Source organism: Pteronotus mesoamericanus, unplaced genomic scaffold (genome assembly GCF_021234165.1).
Source record: "Pteronotus mesoamericanus isolate MK-2021 breed Mesoamerican mustached bat unplaced genomic scaffold, CSHL_Meso_final contig_180, whole genome shotgun sequence".
In the NCBI taxonomy this organism is placed as follows: Eukaryota; Metazoa; Chordata; class Mammalia; order Chiroptera; family Mormoopidae; genus Pteronotus; species Pteronotus mesoamericanus.
Genome location: NW_026555076.1, coordinates 460,572 through 477,055, shown reverse-complemented (window position 1 = coordinate 477,055; position 16,484 = coordinate 460,572). Strand labels below are relative to the sequence as shown.

At 42.2% G+C, this 16,484-nt stretch overlaps 1 protein-coding gene across 1 annotated transcript in view; it reads right to left on the bottom strand.

The window, feature by feature from the left end:
* Nucleotides 1–3,193, bottom strand: part of CEP135 (centrosomal protein 135) — a 58,207-nt gene extending 55,014 nt beyond the window's left edge. The window contains exon 1 of the mRNA XM_054566764.1: nt 3,108–3,193. The gene's annotated coding sequence lies outside the window, so the exon portion shown is untranslated. The remainder of the gene's footprint in view (nt 1–3,107) is intronic.
* Nucleotides 3,194–16,484: the final 13,291 nt, after the last annotated feature.

The window sequence follows — 16,484 nt, the reverse complement described above, 5'->3', positions numbered from 1 at the left end:
AGTGAAATGTCATTCTATTATTATAGCTATTATTATTACTTAAAGATTTTATTTATTTATTTTTAGAGGGGAAGAGAAAGAAACACCCATCCTGTCCCTTGCACACTCCCAACTAGGGAAAATGGCCTGCAACCCAGGCATGTGCCTTGACCAGGAATTGAACCAGTGACCTTTCGGCTTGCGGGATGATGCCCAGCCCTCTGAGCCACACTGGTCAGGGTTACAGCTATTATATCATCTCATGATAAGAAGAAAAGATTCCTTTAATAGGAAGCAATTTTTTTTGTCTTCAGGTATGCATATTTGGAACATTTAGATTGATTTAAATTAAGTACTTATGATATTCTTGTTGCTGCATTAAAATGAGTATCTGTTTATAAACCTGTACGTATAAGTGAAAACAATAAAGTTTCTAGAAGAAAACAAAATATTTTCCCAAGCCTGAGGTAGGCAGAGAACCCTTAGAGAAGCATCGTTAAAAAGCACTAAACAAAAAAGAAAAACTTGAAAAATTGGGCTTCATCAAATTAAAAATGTCTGCTCATCAAAATATTCCATTAAGAAAACGAAAGGCAAACAAAAGTGGGAGAAAATGTTAATAATATCTAACAAAGGATTTGTATAAGGAATATATAAAGAACTCTTGCAATTCACCTCTTAATAAAGACAAAGAGCATAAGAGAATGGGCTAAAGACTGAAACAGGCACCTTGCAAAAGATATGACTGGGAATAATTATGTGAAAATGTGCTTAATACCATTAGTCATCGGAGAAATACAAACTAAAACCACAATGAGGTACAATTTCACCCATATTAGAATGGCCATAATTAAAAGTACATGACCAATGGTTACCAAGGATTTGGAGCAACTGAAATCCTCACACTGTCGATTAGGGTGGAAAATCACTGCAGAAAATATCAGGTAATTTCCTATAAAGTTACACTACTCCTACTACATAACTCTGTAATTCTATTCCTAGATATTTATTTGAGTACATGAAAGTAAGAATGTACAAAGAGACTCTACAAGAATATTCATACCAATTTTATTCATAATAGCCCAAACTGGAAACAAACTATATATTCATCAACAGCAGGATAAATAAACTGTGATATATTTATACAATGTAATACTTCCCAGGAATAAAAGCAAGGAACTATACGTACATATCAACCACAAAGATGAATTTGAATAACATTATTTGAGCAATAGAAGCCACCCTCGTACACTGTATGATTCCATTTATAAAAAGTTCAAGAACAAGCAAAATTAAACTATGTGGAGAGAAACTGTAACAGCCTGGGGCTGTGGATGGGTGCAGACTGACTGGAAGGGTTAAGAGGAAACTTCCTGGATTGAAAATATATTGATTGGGGTTAATTAGAGGTTACAAACGCATGTCCATTAACCAAAGCTTTTCAGTTAGGTACACTTAAGATCTGTGAGTTTCACCATGTAAGTTCTACTTCAATTATAAAAAGCACATAAACGTCTAAGTGCTCTATAAACGTTTTTATGCTTGTTTTTGAAAATATTTATGAATATGTTTTCTATCAATCTGCCCTAAAATATAGTTATCCAAAGATCATGTCTTTGGAAATTCTGCTCTTTTCTAACCTTTGCCAGGAAAATATAGTCCTAGTACTCTAAGCCAAATAAAAACTTTTACATTTCTACTGTTCTTCATGCTTTATAAACCGTGAATACACGAAAAATTTGATCCTCACAATTTCTGAGTAAGGCAGAGGAGGTCGAGAATGACCTCCCTATTCAAAGATGAGGAAAGGCTGACCCCCAAGAGATTAACTTTCCCAAACCACAGGGCCACAAAGCAGGTGGGCAATCAGGTCTGTTGGTCCTGTCCAGCACTCTGGTTTCTGTATCATGTCACCTCGACTTTCCAAATCACGTGTACCTATCCTTGATTACTCCATTCTACAAATCTGTCTTTTTCCACTCTCCCTAACCTCTTCTTCTGGGTGGTGTCCCTTTGGACTTTCTAGGTTCCTTCCACAAAAGGGACCTGACGGATGCACGGTGTTTTAGAGAAACTCCTGGAGACATCAGAGATAACACCTGTCAAACCAAGAACTAGCAGGACTTCAACACTCAAAACACTTCCTCCCTTTGGTACCAAGTTTGGTTACCCAGAAATAATACTTCCCAACACTCTGGAGAGGGAGGGAGGGAGGGAGAGAGACAGACAGAGAGTGAATGAACGTGAATTAAAGAATCATCAACACAGAACAGATAGAAAAGGTTAATGTCCTCCCAAGGACAAAAAAACACGTTTAGACATTCCTCATCCATGGGGCTACTGTCTCCATCCCCTGCCTCAATTCCATTATAGCGGTACACTGAAAGTTTGTACCAAAACAACTCAAAGCGTTAGGTGTGGCGTCCCCCACGCAGACGCAGACACAGACGCAGACGCATACGCATTTAGAACTGTCCACCTGCTTGACTCTGGCGTGCGGGGGGGGGGGGGGGGGGGGGGGGGCGGCGGGGTGACGTCTGAACACCAGTACATTTTATTCCGGTCAAGTCTCCTGTGCGTACGTATGTATGCACAGGGGCTAAATCAAACCAAAACACAACCTTAAGTGAGGTTGTCCTGGCGTCCTTCCTTCCTTAAAATAGTAGACTGGAAGGTAGAGAGGATATATTCAAAGGTGTGGGACGAAGATGAACAAATAGCTTTCGTCCATAACTTTGGGGCATTTCTGTGTTTACAAAGAGCAAGCATGATTCTTATAGGAAAAGGGCATTTTAACTTAAATCAACCCATCCGTCGGTATTGGTAGGTCTGCGCGGAAAGCACTGACGCCCGTGGAAAGCCGGGCAGGAGGCAATCCGGGAGCCGCAGCAGCTCCAGGACGACCTCCGGCCCGCAGTTTACGGTCCCGATTAAAGGGAAGATGTGTCGGAACCGGAGTGTACGGGCCACTCCGAGCCTCGTCCCGCCCGGACCCACTTCCTCCCGCACCCGCGCGGCCTCCCTCCCGGCAGCGCCCGAGCTCGGCCCGCGGGGGCCACCGGGGGCCACCGGGGAGGCGAAGGCGTCGCCGCCCCGCCAGGTCCTACAACCCCCGCTGCCGCCCTCACCCGCAGCTCCGGTCGCTGCTCCGGCCGCCGCTTCGTCGGAATGCGGTAGCATCGCCCTCGAGCCTGCCTTCCTCGTTGGCTTCTTCCACCCGAAACACTGGCTCCAGCGCTAGGACAGTTTGAAAATGGCGCGGAGAGAGAAATCCAGTCGGTGTGCAGGAGGCGCCGCCGTTGCCTCGGTAACGGGAGCAGCAGATGAGGCCCCGCGCGGAGAGCGCGCCCGGCGGCAATGGCGGCGACGGCGGAGCTGGGCCCCGGTGCCCGGAAACGGGTTGGCCAGGGCGGTGCGAGGTCGCGGCGCCCCCAGGCGGCCAGCAAGCCCAGAAGCTCAGAGGATGTCAAAGATGGCGTCCTCCTATAGGCCCGGTGTGTTGACATCTGGGCACTGGCTTGAAATGCTGTCCAACCGGGTTCCTGCAGAGGATTAACCTCCACCTTTAAGGTGGACGCTTACTCACCAGGTAAACTCCTGCTTACAAGTCACATTGTCTTTGCAGCTTTCCCCGACAGCCATCCAATACAATCTTTGATCCCAGGCCCATGTCCCGATAAGACTGTGTAGATCCTTACACAGCAGGTCCTCACTTAGCCTGTTGGCTTTAAGCAAAAAGACGTATAACAAAACCAATTCACCGTAGGCCAATGGATATAAACAAGACTTAAGTTCCTACTACATATTTCTGGTCACAAAAACATCGCCAAACTTCTAAAGAAAGACCCAAAACACTTCTACCATTAAATAAATATTGAAATAAACGTAACCTATACAGATATTTAAGAAAGAGTAATTAAAATAAGTAAGATAATTATTTTCCAACCTGTTTATTCCAGTTCTGGGCAGCCGGTGGCCAGAGCCTATCCCCGCAGCTCAGGGCACAAGGTGGGAACCCACCCTGAGCAGCGCATCCTTCAGGCCAGGGTGTACTCACACCCACACCCACTCAGACAGGGACAATGTAGACACACCAAGTAACCCAACTTGCACATCTTTGGGATGTAGGAGGAAACCCGAGATGCTGGAGAAAGCTCACGCAGAAGTGAGGAAAACAGGCACTCTACAGAGAGTGGCCTCAGCCAGGAATTTTTTTTTTCTCTAATCGATGTTGTAACAAAAGCACCTTTAACAAAATGACGTTATTCAAGGACCTGCTGTATTACAGAATTCAACTCATTAAAAACATAATTATTTGTTTATATAGCCTGAATTTCTTTACTTAGAGATTATCTTATTCAGCTATGTTTCCTTAGCGCTGAGCACATTAAACATTTGTGAGTGGAGTTAAAGTTAAATAATCTGGTTTTAGAGAACCTGCTCATATAAGGAAGACACACATTCAAACCCTAGAATTCTATTTCTCTCTTGAAGTCTTCTAGATGATCAGAGAAGAACTCAATTCCTTTATGTTTACTACTTTCCCAAATAGGTCTTCCAGTCTGAAAATGCACTTATTGTCTATCATGTAACCTCTCTATAGGTTGTAAATAATTTTATAGACGTTCATATATTGTTTTATCATTTCTGCTTTGTGTGCCTTGTCTCTTTTCCTACCTGCCTTACTGAGCTGTTTCATGGAATTTCAAAGCCATGAGTTAGGTTCTGCAGATGGCTTTTGTAGTCTTGAACATGTACAATTATTTTTCTGCTGAGCAACAATTTTTTTAAAACAGGGAGCCATAAAGAAATTAATATCATAGCAAAATGCCTATACAACAGCCATCCAGTCTAGATAACTCTTTAGCTTCCCTTTGTCCCAAACACGAAGTAATCGGAATGTATAAAAATGAGATCCTTTTGCAGTTCTGGAGGCCGGAAGTCTGAAATTGAGGCATTGTTAGAGCCACACTCCCTCTTGAGGCTCTAGGGAAGAATCCTTCCTTGCTTTTTCCAATTTCTAGTTGGCATTCTTTGCTTCCTTGGCTTGTGACCACATCACTCCAATCTCTGCCTCCATCTCCACATTGCCTTCTCCTCTGTATCTGTCAAATCTCCTCAGTGTCTCCCATATAAGGACTCTCGTCATTGGAGTTAGGGCCCACCGGGATAATCCAGATGACCTCTTCAATTATAGGTCCTTAATTACATCTGCAAAGATCCATTTTTCCAAATAAGGCAACATTGGATGATTCTAGGAATTAGGATGTAGTTATATCTCTTGGAGAGGCTACTATTCAATCAACCACACTCCCCCAGTTCTTGACATCTTTATTTAGTCGGGGTGAGCAGGAACACAAGACCATGTTATATATCCTACAGAGCCTTACACTTGCATAAAGGTTTTTCATTTTCCATTTTCTTCCTTCCACCCTTCTTCTTTCATTTCAGTTAAAAGCCAAGAATTTTCCATCTTTGTTTATTTGTCTAATTGTGGCTGGGAGTAGAAGAAGGATAGGAAGTCTCCAGGTAAAAATGAAAGAATTCGGTGATATGTAAAAGCAGCACAGTAGCGCATGAAATAGCATCTTATTGGAAGTTAGATTATAAAGCCAGCCTCTAAGGTAAATATCACATATTATTAAATTCATATTTTTACTGTAGATCACATTCTGAGGAGGAAATTGTGACTGACTGGTGTACAGCACAGTAGCATTTTCCATTATTCAAATTGTGACTTTCCTTTCTCCTTATTCCTATTTCTTGACTGAGAGCATTTTCTTAAATTTGTGTTAGTAACTGCTTGTGATAAAACCCCTTTACATATTGTTATAGGTTGAATTGTGTCTTCTCCAAAATTCAGATGTTTAAATTCTGACCCCCAACACCTCAGAATGTCACCTTATTTGGGAATAGGGCCATTGCAGTATAATTCTTTAAGATAAAGTCATATTGGAGTAGGGTGGGCCCTAATCTAATACTGCTCTTGTTCTTATAAAATAAAGAATGCCATGTGCGGATAAAGGGGTACAAATAGAGCGAAGACAATGTGAAGACACAGGGAGAACCCCATCTGTAAGGAAAGTCAAATAAATATTCCTGGCAGGCCCCCAGAAGTTAGGAGAGCAGCATGGGGTAGGTTCTCTCTCACAGCCCTCAGGGGGAACCAGCCCTGCTGACACCTTCATCTTGGACTTCCAGCCTCCAGAACTGTGAGGCAATAAATTTTTGTTGTTTAAAGTACCCAATCTGTGGTACTTTGTTAGAGCAGTCCTAATTACAGCAGTGAATAATTTTATAGATGCTCATATATTGCTTTATCATTTCTGCTTTGTGTGCCTTGTCTCTTTTCCTACCTGCCTTCCTGAGCTGTTTCATGGAATTTCAAAGCCATGAGTTAGGTTCTGCAGATGGCTTTTGTAGTCTTGAACATGTACAATTATTTTTCTGCTGAGCAACAATTTTTTTTTAAACAAGGAGCCATAAAGAAACTTTATGTAGTGCATAAAGATGCACTACATCATGGAGTGCAACCTTGGAAGCAACCATAACTTGGCTACATAAAGAAGAGAGAGAGAGGTTTGGGCAAGGGAAGAAGGGGAGGAGATAATTGATGAGAAAGATACTGACGGGGAAGCAGGGTTGCTTCGGTAATAACAAAGGCAGCAATCTGGTGGGCAGAGTGGCAGAGAAGACAACACTGGAAGTGAGAAGTGACATCACATTATATATAATTACTAAAGGACTTGCCAAATGTCCGACTTTGGTGCTGGAATTTTATCCACTATGTAATGGAGAATTAGTGAACATTTTAAAACTGGAAAATCACACAATGAAATTAGTTTTAGGAAAGTTATTCTGGGTGGTAGAGGGTGGAATGGTGTAGAAATATTATTATGTAGGACAAGAGTTAGAAGATGATTTTAATAATGAGATAAAGGTCTGAGGGAAACGTGAGAACTATTACAGAGGAAGAATGGGCAGGGCATAGTGAGGGACCAGCCTCTGAGTGAAGGAGCAGAAGGAATCCAGGGAACTGTCAAGGCTCTGAGCTTCAGAGACCGAATATTGTGTTTCCATGCAGATGGTGTTAGAAACTCATCCAGGAGTGTGCTGGGGCAGGAAAGGGACAAGGGGTAGATAGTAAGTTTGGCCTGTGATATAAGGGGCTTAGGCGATACGACAAAAATATCCAGGGGTGGCATAATAAGAGAAATATTTGGTCTTTGTCCCTGGTCCCTGGCACAGAGCTTCTAAGTCCTTGGAATTTCCTTGTGACAAAGTTAACAGGGAGCTCTTTTGTTCTCATGAGGCGACTCTCAGCAGGGCCCGAGAGAGCTTCAGGATGGGAGTTAAAAAGGCCAAGCCTTGATTAGAAGCTTGGAACTTTCAGCCTCACTCCCCAACCTCCAGAGAGGGGACAGGGAGATTGAGAGCATCACCAATTTCCACTGACTTAATCGGTCATGCCTGTGTAATGGAACCTCCATAAAAATCCGAAATGGTGGGATCTGATGAATCTGGGTTGGTGAACACACCAAGGAGCCAGGAGGATGGAGCGCCTGGAGAGAACATGGACACTCCATGCTCCTTTCCCCGTCCCTTGCTCTCCACACCTCTTCCATCTGGCTTCTACCCTTTGTACAGTAAACAGATAATAGTAAGGAATGTGTCTTCTTGAGCCAGGAGGGAGAAAAACCCTCTCTTTGGATATCAGAAGTGTTTTAAGTAAAAATAATTCACCAGGAAACACCAGGGTATATGCAGGTAATGTGTAGGAGAAACTTAACAGGGACAAACTGTTAACAAGGCTGTTTTCCAGGTTTCTTCTCTGTATTTTCAAATCACTCTGTGTCTGGATGTTAGCTCTACTGTATTCATTAATTATCCTGTTTCTGTCTTTATTTCTTTTTATCATCACCTGAGGACATTTTTTCATTACTTTTCCGGGTGGGGGGAGAGAGAGAGAAAGAAAGAAAGAGAAACATCAACATGAGAAATCTAAGTTGGTTGCCTTCTCATACGCTTCCCGACTAGGGATCAAATCTGCAACCTGGGCATGTGCTCTGACAAGGAATCAAACCTGCAACCTTTTGGTTTACAGATTGGCACTCCGACTGAGCCATACCAGCCAGGGCCCATTTCAGTCTTTAGACTGTGAACTCTTTACAGTACACAGAAGACTAATGTGCTCTTCTTTGTACCCATAACCCAAGCAGAGTATCTGGAGTTTCATAAAAGATCAAAAAAATACGAATTGAATCAAGTTGAATTGCATTGAACAGAACTGAGCTGCATGAACTATGCTTTCTGACACCAAGACAAGTTAGAATGGCAAAGTGGCCTGCCTTCAGTGAGTAGCCCAGAGATTGGGCTAAAATGTCATTATTCCTCTATTGCCACAGGTGTATGGTTTGGCTAGCAACCTGATTATTACTGGCAGATAAGGATAATGCTTATGATAGTTCCAGTCTGTCTGGAGCCTTGCAGTGGAGCCTCCATAGTGACTTGGCTACAGAAGGCACTCAAGCTGTGTAAATGATCAGATATTATGAGAAGCTATTATTTAGCAGCAGAGACAATGGAAAATAATTCTCAGGAAAGGATCCCTTTTAAAAGTACAACGCTAAGGCATCTTGATGATGTAGCGATTTATTTTGTGTATCTACAGAGACATCAGAAATTTTTATTTCATAATGGTAGCATAAGGAATTATACCTTTTAATCACCTCTTGCAGTCAGTAAGAGTAGAGATAAGAGGAGGAACTCTGTATGAATTAAAAGATTGATAAACAGTAATATTAAAAAAAAAAAAACCTCCTACATAGAAGTTCTGTGGTCAAAGAGATAAGGTGGGAAAAATATCTACAACTATTACTGTAGACCTAATGTGCAAAGAGCTCCTGTAAATTGGCAGTAAAGTGACTAACAAACAATAGAATATATTAGGAAGATAATTTTTAAATGGGCAGAACTAAAAGCTGCCTCTCCGTGTGAGCAGTTTGTTCTGAGCAATCAAAAGAATGCGAATCTTATCCCTCATTCGTGTGGCGACGCCCCAGATCATTCAACCTTTACTCACGTGACGTGGTCTCCAAGCCCATCATTTCCCTGGCTTCTTCCTCTGGAGTAGAATCGTTCCAGTTTCTCAGTCTTCTTATTCAAATTGATACCCAGAAGTGATTGTGTCAGATTAGGGCTAAGCACTAGGCTATATTTCCTTCGCTATATCTGCACAGCACATTCAAAGCATGTTAACACAGTGTAGCATCACATTAGCCATTTTAGCAACCCAGTCACATATTCTCCAGTGAAGAAGCAAACAAAAGCCTCTGTCTTTGCTACATTTTTATATCTATTTTTATGTATAGTATCCTAAATGCAAATATGAGGCTTCCGGAGCAGAGATCAAAGTTGTCACATCAATAACTATTGGTCCCCTTGCCCAACACCCCAAGGTAATATGAGGAGAACCAGACAGCACCCTATATGTACTGGGTTCTGTACTGCAGGGAGGAAGATTCCCCTGCCCCAGCCCCCGTTCCTACAAATTAAGAATCTGAGGGTTTATCTGTGAGAAGGACAGCTCTCTCCCTTTCCTGCCTGAGAGAGAGAAACCTTCGCTGCCAGCTGCACTCATTGTTCCAGGGAAGAGAAGGGACAAGTCCTGAGTTCCTACCTTTTGGATTGTAAATAAACGTCTGGAGGAGGAAGAGAAGCCAGCTGCTCCCGGGATGTCACCTCAGTTCCAGGTTTTGCCCTCATACTTCGAAATGTAAACACACTCCAGGGAGGTAAATGTCTCCAGAGTTCTCTTACTATCCAGTCATAGTCATAATTTAACGTCCAAGGCTTGTTCTTTAACACAGATTCCAAAAAAACTTGCTCAAAAACTTGCAGAAAGTCCTAACTGCAGAAACAGGAAAATACTCACTGGGCTTGGGCTTGGTCCAAATCTTTTCCAGGCCCAGGCTCTCACTTTCTTTCTCTCTCTCTCCTCCCTCCCTCCCTCCCTCTTGTCTTTCAACAGGTTCTAGGGAGCCATCCTGAGTATCTGTCCGCAGGCATTTTCCTGCAAGTATCAGAATATCTGAATAACAATTGGTTAAAGTAACAAAAGCATTTTGTGGTCTCACTTGACAAAATAGCTGGCAGTAGCAGGTTCTAGTTTGGTTTAAGTTCAATGGTACCGCCAAGGACCTGCCCTGACCCCTTTTCATCCTTCCACACTCTGTCCTCAGTGGGAGGCTTTTATCCTAGAACCTTTCGATCTGTGGTCACAGAATGGCTGTCACAAGTCTAAGAAACAGACCTGTTCAGTAGCATCCGAAACAAGAAGTGAGGGCAGGGGACAGGAATTTCATGACAAGAAAAAAATAATGTTTTGCCTCATAAGCTTCTTCTTTCATCAGGGAGAAAAATGTCTCCCAGAATCCCTTAGTAGAGTTCCCTGTAGTGGCCGCAGCTGGGTTCTGTGCTCACCCCTAGAGCAGTCACTGGCAAAGAAGGTTTGAATCAGTTATGATTTATTCCCAGACCAAATTAGGGCTCGAAAAGTGTAAATGTTAAACTTGAACCGGGAATTTTTGGAGAGCTTCTCTCTTCATCTCAAATTGAGAGGGGATTTAAAGAGATCACTTAATAAGTATCCTTTGAGTAAAGATGAAAATCCTGAGTTAATGCCCTTTCAGAGTCGGTTGTATCTTTTCCACAGCCAGGTGTGAGCCTCCCGTGAGAGAAGGCCGCGGTTCCGGTTCCGTACTCGGGTCCTGTGGGCTGGGTCCCTTTGCATGCACTCCTGGCTCCAGGTGTGTCTTTCCATACACGCGAGGCTGGAGAGCTAAATTGAATCAACGTGTTTCAGGGGCTCCCTTAAGCTGAAGTTCTGCTCTTGTCAACACTCATACCAAACTTGCATGAGGAACAGGATGAAGGAGGGAGAGTAGCAAGATACGAGGCGTCCTTTTGGCTGCGGTGGGTAGTGGCAGAGGGAGTAGCATCAAGAGCTTCCTGCACATGGGTGGAAACTGACCACAAAGGAGCTGTGACCCTGGGAGGTGGCGCTGTTTCTAGAGGCTTTGCCTAGAGCCTGTTCTCCCAGCCCTTCTAAGCAGTTTTATAAGCCTCCTGTGGCCTAGTTCAGCCCCTTCTTATGTAACTGTCTAGAGGGGTTTCTGTGGTCTGCAACTAAAACCTAACAGGAAAAGGTCCTGCCTAGGTAGACGTCCAGGGAGAACAAGGAGTCTTCTGGAGAGAAGCTGGAGGTCGTGCTGGTTGCAGGGGTGGAAGAAGTGGTAAGTGATCCCTGGGAAGGGAAGTGAGCTGCTGGTCATAGACCCTCGGGGAAGGGAAGTGGGTTTCCAAAGCTCCCACAACAAAAAACAGTCAAATTTAACCATCTAGCAGAGCTAGAGAGCAGATGCTGGTTCACTACAATACTGTTGGAATAAGAACTTTCTTGTCCCTTTCCTTCCCCTCCCTCCGTTAGCAATCTGGGTAGAAGAGGAATGGAAATCGGGAACCAGAAAGGAGGAGAGCAGTGACCACTTCCCTTTTCTCTCTGCAGTTGGCAGCCCAAGCAAGGAAAGGGTGAGAGAGCTCACCATTTAGCCACATTTAAAGTTTTGCTTGTGACGGTGAACTAGACATTTTAATTACTGACCAAGGACTTACTCTACTTCAGAAGCCAAAAAAGTGAAGAGTTCTGTCTGAGTTATCATCCAGGGCAAGGAGAAGAAATGGATGTGAGGGGGGAAATGTGTGTTTTGAGCTGTTCTGAGCAAACCATACTCACTCTCTAATCCTTGATCATGAATATACTTTGGCTTTTTTTCCCCCTCAAAGCAGGGGAAAACCATCTAAAGAGTAAGATTCTGAAAAACAAATAGAACCTGCCTTACATCACTCTTCCCAGCTTACCAAAATTGGATGACAACAACCAGAACTTTCAGAAATATCCTCTGTGGAGACTTCGAACCTCCAAGAGATGGTACAGATGCATAACAATGTTCAAGCAGAGTTGAAGAAATCAATGGGTGCCAAAAATATAATGGGTTATTATGAGAAACTGGTGATATTTCGATGAATACTCTTAATTTTCCAGTTCACAAAATGCAAAGTCAAAACCAACCATGCTCCCTCACTCCACCCCTCTGCAGATGTGCCCTGGTTTCACTGGGAAGACCAAATCCTGGGCTGGATGCTCTGTGGGTCTGATCCAATACAGCAATTACTTTCGCTGCCTAGAGCTCCCATAGCACCCTAGGCTTCTTTTCATAGCGTTTAATACTCTGTATTGTAATTGATTTTTAAATTTATTTAGCAGGATCGTGAATTTAACTTACACCACATCTCAGAAGTATGGAGAAATTATAGTCCATTTGTTAACTCATCCAGCCTTCTTCCTCAGCTTGCACATACTGGTGAGGAATAAAAATAATGTTTAAATCCTTCCTTGTTTAAACTTAATCTGATCCAATAATTTAAACAATCCCGTTAGGGGATGTTAGTCTGCCTAGGAAAACAAAAGCCTAGTTTGTCAGATTTCTTACCCTTTCAGCTCCAGGGTGTTAACTGCACATGGGCTGTGGGGAGGTGTGAGGTTGCCCGACCATGGGACCGAGGGGAAGACTGTGGTCCTTGGGAACCTCTTCTACCCTTGTCCACCTGGTTGCCCTTGGCATTGCTGGCATTGCAGCTGAAGCTTGTGTCTGGTATGATACACAAACTTCCTCTCTCTCCTCCCCCAACTCCTGGGTTCCTCCCAGTATTACATATTCTTCTGACTTCTGGTTGTGACTTTCATTTCACCCTGGCCCATCTTGCACTCCCTTACCCACCCCACCAGCACTGGAGATCCCCAGCAATATTCTCAAGATATTCTTGGTCACAAGGACCCCATGTGGTACATACAGGTGACTCTAAAGTTAAACCTCATGACCTTCCTCCACCTGGGCATGCTGGCCCCACTAGGACTGATATGAGGCAGCTGCAATGAGACCTCTTCTCAGAGTCTCAAACAGGGAGTCAGGGAGAAGAACACTTCTGCCCGTGGTGTCCCCCCTGCTCACCTGATACACCGTCGGGATACTTCGTAACACACCTTCTTTGCACTATGGTGTAGTTAGACCTCCCTCTGTGGAGTGTCTTCTCTCCCCCGGCAGAGAACTCCCATGCAGGCTTGGTTTCTCATGGTTGGAGGATGAAAGTGAATGAAAGAATTTGGAAAACTCTCTCCCACTTCAATAGCCTGGTTTTTGAGACTATTGATTGGCTGCATAATCTTATTTTGAAGGTCAGAAGCTGAATGTTAATTCTCTCTTGCATTATAAGTAAATTGCTTACAACTGTGCCTGGCACCCCATAAACAATCAATGTCCTCTTTCTGTATCAAATCTCTTTTCTTCCTCTGAGACTGGTTGGTGTCTTGGGCCAAATAGAAAAAAAAATTATGTGCTAGGAAAAGTGAAAAATTATATTAATTTCTAAGATATTAACTTTATTAACATTCACACTTTACCATATTTCAAGTTTTTCAGCTAGTATATACTTGTAGAGGAATTCAAACAATGTAAAATCATCAAGATTACTGAGTGAAAGTCCCCATTTAAATTCTAGTATTTTCCTTGTCCTGGCCCCAGATTCTACTCTTTTCCCTAAAGGTAGTGACTGTAAGCATTTTGGTTGGATCTCTTTACTTACTCATCTTCCCCATTATACTGTAAGCTTTTTGAGCTGGTCTCTGTAGTCCTACAGGCCATCAATAAATATTTGATGAATGAATAAATGATTGAATAATGAATAATCAACTAATACCAAATGAAATAGCTTTAAGAAAAAACTCACTGTTATATAAACTTGTTAAGATGTTATTTAATTTTGAGTTTTCTTGGTAAGATTACATCTGATTAAAAGATGTAATCTCATTTTTCTAGGCTCTGGAGATAGGTGAATCAGAAGCAAGATCCGTGCTTTTAAAGAGCTTACCTTCTAATGGGGAGCGTGGGAGATAGAGAAATGAGTACAAATAAATAAGTGAATAACTTTACTTGAGGTTGTGATAGGTGATATGAAGAATGAGATGAGGTAATGTGAAAAACAATGACTGGAAGAGGAGAGCTGCTTTAGATTGGGTGGTCGGGAAAGGCTTCTCGGAGGAGTGGCATATGAGCTAAGATCTGAATGGCAAGAAAGCAGATTTACAGAGATCTGGGGTCAGAGTGGTTCAGGGACAAGAAATGCACTTAGTTTAGTGGGTCCAAGGAACCGAAAATAGGCAAGTGTGACAGCAAATTCAGGTGAGAGGAAGATGAGTTCAGAGAGATAGGTGGTGATATCAAGCTGCACAGGGCCTTGTGGGCTGTAATAAGGAGTTTGACTTTTTCTAAGAGCAACAAGGAGCCATTGCAAGGTGTGGCAGATGGAATTTTCTAAAGATGGCCACACCAGTATGTAATCCCCCCTCCAGGCTCTTCTTACAAAGTGACTAAAACTTTACCATTGAGAGGTGGGGTCTGTGGTTCCTCATTTTGAGTCTAGGCATGAAGCTTGTCACTTCTCTGACAAATAGAGGATGGTGGAAGTGAAGCTATGTGACTTACAAGTAGATCACAATGAAAATACAGTTTTCCCCTGTTTCTCTCTCTCTGTCTCTCTGTCTCTCTGTCTCTGTCTCCCTCTCCCTCTCTCTCCCTTTCCCATGGAACCTAGACACCATGCTGTGACAGAGTCCAGACCAGTCTTCATAGAGAGGTTACCTGGGGGATCCCTAGGGAGAGGTACTGAAGCTCCCAGCCAACAGCCAACATCAACCACCAGCTGTATGAGAGAATTAATCTGAAGATCTTTATCGAGTAAATTTATGGACAGTGGCTTTTGGTATGATCATCAGAATGATTTAACTCCAAGTGTCTTTATTCTACTCAGTGCCACTCTGATCAAGAATCAGGTTTATGGCAGAGGCAGAGAGTCTGATGGGTCCAGCTAGCGTAGTCGTCTGCCTGATACTCGCAGAGCGTGGGGCCTGTGGTGGATTGTGACCAGGATCCAGAATGAGTCTACTGTGATCTAGAATGAGCAATAGTTCAGTTTATTTCTGGAGTATTTTGATAAATTTTATACCCCCTGATAAAGAACAATATAATTTTTCAGGCAGAAAAAAAGAAACCGTGGTCCAAGGAAATGACTAAGAGGCAGGAAATTATTTAAAAGACAAGGGACCCTGACAATAAACATAGACACCACAATTCTTAGGATGATGCCCTAGGGAGAAGCACATCACTTCGGGCTTCATCAGGAAAAATCGAAGTGTTCTATCCATTATACTCATTAAATATCCCTACTTCTTCTGTTCACCATTTTATGGTTTGATCAGTCTTACAGCAGATTATGCCTCTTGAATAAGCAAATATGGAAATGAATTTTTATAAGCACAATTTACAAGTAGTACATTTATAGCTATAGTTAAACTTGCTTTACAAATTTCAAGTAAAGTTATAATAGTAAATTTTAATACTAACCAGTTCAAGAATTTTTTTTCTCAAATTAAATTTTAGGGTTTACAGACTTTCTTGTGAAAGCATGTGATATTTTGGATTCAATGTTGTATTCCACTACTTAGAAATCCTTTTAGAAAGTTCTCTTTCTCTAAGTGCTATAATATTGACTGGTCAATGCTGAGCTCACAATAGTTGCAGAGAATCGATATTGGCTTAGTTACAGCTTGGCGAAAACAAGAGGGTAAACTAATAAGAGCTATTGGACCAGAAAAACCATCTTAAGATAAAAAAGCTCTTTTTAAAAATATAGAGATGCATGATATGTTAAATTCTAATGAAACAATACACAATTTCTTCCAAATAACCGTCAAGCCTCCCCATACATTTTATTTAAATAATCTACAAAACCCTTAAAGATCATAATTGTTCTTCTCAAGACTTCAAAATTGTTAAATCACTTGCATAAAGTTACCCAGTAAATTAGTGTAAAAGTTGGGGAAAAAACTTTTTCAGCATATATTAAATCCACTACGGAATGAAAGTTAAATGTAAACCTCTAGCCCTGGACTTTGTGGCTCAGTGGATAGAGTGCCAGCCTGAGAACCAAAGAGTTGCTTGTTCAACTCCCAATCAGGGCACATGCCTGGGTTGTGGGCTAGGTCCCCAGTAAGGGGCATGTGAGAGGCAACCACACATTGATGTTCCTCTTTCTCTTTCTCTTTGCCTTCCCCTCTCTCTAAAAATAAGTAAATAAAGAAATAAATAAAATATATAAACCTCTGTATGTTACTATAGTAACATATAGAGAACCATTAAAGAGATTAAATCCAATCCTCTAAAATTTCAAGTAATTGCACCTACTCTGTTTATATACATGTTATTTTTTACATATTTGCTACTAATACACACTATAATTCTATGATGTACATTTTTCTTTGATCCCTCAGTATAATCCTCCTATCTTTTTCCTTATATAGGACAAAAAGAAACCAATCTACTCCCTCTCAC